The following is a 3,952-nucleotide window of genomic DNA, read 5'->3' as shown; positions in this document are numbered from 1 at the left end:
GGACTTCCTTACCTGAGAGGCTAACTATGAACCCAGATACATAGTCCCGTGAAGCCCCCTGAATTTATAAGCCAGAAACGATTGACCTCTTGCTGAGCACGTGTGTACCTGTGGGCTAACATGGTGCCTGCTGCTCACGTAATTCATGTGCTCCACAAATGTTACTGAGCCTTGCCTCCTGTGCACCCAGCCCAGTGCTAGGGAGACTCTCAAAGCCATAGCACTTTAGTGGTGTGGTGGTGAGACACTTCCTTCCAGGGACACAGCACATCCTATAACAAGGCAGGGAGTTTCAGGGAGGCAGGCGAGAGCCTCACTCTGAAGTCAGGCAGACATGGGCTTCTACTCAACACCAGGTTGTCACTTCATAGCTGTGCGACTTTCCTCATTGTTAAGCCACCACGGAGATGGCTTTGTTTCCTCGGTAAAACAGGAACGAATGGGAGACTGCTGCAAAGGTTAAGCCAGCAAATAAATAAGAAATTAAACAGTGACTACTTCCTTTCCCTGAACTTGGTGAGTTCTCTTAAGGTGCTTCTCAGTCCAGGGTTGTATTCAAAAGAAGCACTGTTCTTCCCAAGAAAGCTCTGGCACAAATGTCTTACCTGGAAATGTCAGAAGGAGACGGAGAACGGATGACATTCTGCAGCTGAGAGCAAGCAGAACTCCCCCACCATTTCCTTAACGCGTCTCCCTCGTTCATAACCCACCCTCCTGCTCATGGGCCACGTGGCATCCCACGCCCTACCCCCGCCACCTGGCCTCACATTTTCCTCACTCCAACTCCAGCACACCCATCTCACCTGCCCACAAACAATAAGCCCCATACAGGAGTAGAGTCCGGAGTCGTTTTTAAGCCATGCAGGACAGTTAGCAGCATTTCTAAGGACTGCAGAAGCCAGTTTGAGGGAAACGGTGTTTCTCTTTCATGTTAAGCAAAGCTTGAGTTTAAGGGGAAAATTTATAAGAGAATCTGACAGGATGGAGGAGAAAGTGGAAGATAAGACTTCCCTTTCTTTGCGAGAGAGAATGGGCACTTGTCCTTCTGAAGCAGAGGTTCGAGTCCTAGACCCGGTGGCTTAAAACTCACACCAGGCGCGTGTGTGTGCGTGCCCAAGATCCCAAGAGGAGAATGGAGGAGAAGGGATTATGGCGCGACCATCCCCCCAAGGAGTGATTTCTTTCTCTCTGTCTTTCTGTCTCTCTGTCTGTCTGGCGAGCGCACATGCCCTATAGCAAAAACTACTCAAAAAATAAATAAATAAAAAGAAGGAAGAGGGATCACTTAATCATTACAATCAGGGAAGTCTGCACAGAGTATTTGAGGTGCATTCTACTAACACTTGCTTTTGAGAAAGAAACTCAACTGGCGCCTGGATTTTTCATTCTTGTATTTCTAATTTGACCTTCCAGAATGTATCTGAGTCTACAAGAAGGTAGGGGGTGGGTCTCAAAGAGAAGGAATAATTGCAAATTGAGGGAAGTTCAGTGAGCGCCAAAATCCTTGTTCTTGTAACATTTCTTCTGCTATTCGTAGTCTTAAGAAGAACTGAGAGAGCTGGCCTTATTTCTGAGCTCTTGGGCAGAGTAAAGCTGGCTGAAGGGATGAGGCAAAGCATCAACTCTCAGATGTGCAAGGCCATATTCAGTTCATGGGAGAGGAAAAGCCAACTGCAGATGACCTCACAGTATCTCTGCAGGTTTTGCTCCTCTCGCTGGTCCATCCTGGATAATCATTGGCCACACGATGACCCAACTCCCACCCTCAATGCCCTGCTACTGACACAAGCAGTTTCAGAGACTCTTCACACCATGATTAGCACATAATCACCTCCTTTCCCAGGACAACAGTTGTTGCAGGTGGTTCCACTTCTCAAAATCTCTCCTGTGAGGCCTCCAGCCAAGAACTGTGTCTGCTTCCTCCAGGTTCCCATATTGCTATCTGACATATTGTTGACTCTGCATTAATGACAAAAATAAAAATGATGCTGACACCAGCCAATAAAGGAACCATAGGGGAAAACCTCTCAGTCCTCTCGATACATCAGCAAATCGCAAGTAGAAGACAATCATTGAAAACTTAGGTTGGAAAACACATTACCAGCCACGTATGTGGATATTAAGAACCTTCGCCAGATGGAAGGCAGAGAAAGCACAGCAGCAAAACACCTCCTCCGCTCTCCCACTACTTGGAACAGGGAAGCTCACAACCAGTTGCAGTATATATTGTGCAAATAACTCATGCCAGAGACTTCAGGTACCTGTAATTAGTGGCCAAGGGAAATTGGCCCAGATTTATAGATTTTCCTATAATGAGATCATTACTTTATATACTTAACTCAATCTGCGTGAAGAGTCCTTTTGTAATCCCTTATGACTTTCTACAATGTACTGTGGGTGACAAGGAGCTTGTCAACATAAAACTTGGACTCTAGCAGGAGATCCCAAAGGACCAAAGAAAGCTGAGAACCCAAGAGCTCTGGATTTAAATCTGTCTCCTACCATGTGAGTTCTTCTCTACTTACAACTTTGTGCCTCAGTTTCCCTGCTTGTAAAGAGCACTAGACCTAGCATATGCCACAGGACTATTGAAAGAGTAAGATTTTTTTTTTTTTAGAGAAATGTTTGCTATAGGGTACATGTGCTTGCCAGAGAGACAGAGAGAGACAGAAACACACAGCAAGAAATCACCTCCTGGAGGGATGGTAATACCACAATCCCTTCTCTGCTATTCTCCTCTTGGGAGTTTGGGCACATATGCACACATGCCCGCTGTGAGTTTCTTTTTTTTGGAGAGGTTTTTTCTATAGGGTGCGTGCGCTCACCAAACAGAGAGAGACAGAGAGACAGAAAGCGAGAAATCACCCCCCAGAGGGGATGGCCACACTGCAATCCCTTCTCCTCCATTCTCCTCTCGAGATCTTGAGCACGCACGCACACGCACCCGACGTGAGTTTAAGCCACCAGGTCTGGGACTCGAACCACAGTCGACTACGTGGGAGTCCAGCGACATAATCATTACGCTAACTGCTGGTCCTGCCCACTATGAGTTTCAAGCTGCCTGGTCCGGGACTCACACCATGGTCGACTACATGGGAGTACAATGACATAACCATTATGCCATCTGCTGGTCCCAAAAGAGTAAGAATTTCCAAGAGAGTAAAAACATGCTGTAGACACACTATGTGTGCAAAGTACTCCAAGTACATTTGCTTCAGTCATATTTCCTGAGCAAATGCCATGTGTGGCCAGGAAGTGACCCAGGTACTGGTGATGCCACAGAGAACAGAACAACTGAACACCCTGTCCATAAGTAGCTTTCATTCACATCAGAAGAGACAGAAGAGAAACACTATTATAATAGAAATGTAAAATAATAATTTCAGGTATTGTTAAACACGCTTCAAAAATAACAACGAGTAAGGTGCCAGAGAGTGATGGAGCAGGGAATGTTGCTACTTTAGGCAGAGTGACAAGGAACAGTCTAACAAGTTGATGTTTAAGTGAAATCAGTGAAGCGAGGAAGTGAGCTGTGTGGGTATTTGAGGAAGGAGCTTGCCAAGCAGAGGGACCAGTGAAACACAGAGGCTCACCCACCCCTCAGTCTCACAATCAGAAAAGGAACAAAGATTAGCCTCTTCATGGAGAGGCTGAGAAAGTTGGGATCCAGGAAAAATGGGGTTCTGAGTAATTCCACTTTGTTTCATAATCCACACAAGTTAAAGATATGGAAGGTCTGGCCTTTATCCCAGTTACTTCGTCAATGCGACGGTCCGAATGTCTGTGTCCCTTCGAAAGTCATACATTGGGAACCAGCAGTTAGTGTAATGGCTATGTCGCTGGACTCCCACGGAGTCGACCGCGGGTCGCGTCCCGGACCCAGTGGCTTAAAACTCACGCCGGGCGCGTGTGCGTGCGTGCCCAAGATCCCGAGAGGAGAATGGAGGAGAAG

The sequence above is a fragment of the Tupaia chinensis genome, unplaced genomic scaffold, assembly GCF_000334495.1.
Source record: "Tupaia chinensis unplaced genomic scaffold, TupChi_1.0 Scaffold000140_1, whole genome shotgun sequence".
NCBI lineage: Eukaryota > Metazoa > Chordata > Mammalia > Scandentia > Tupaiidae > Tupaia > Tupaia belangeri.
This window is presented reverse-complemented; position numbering follows the sequence as displayed.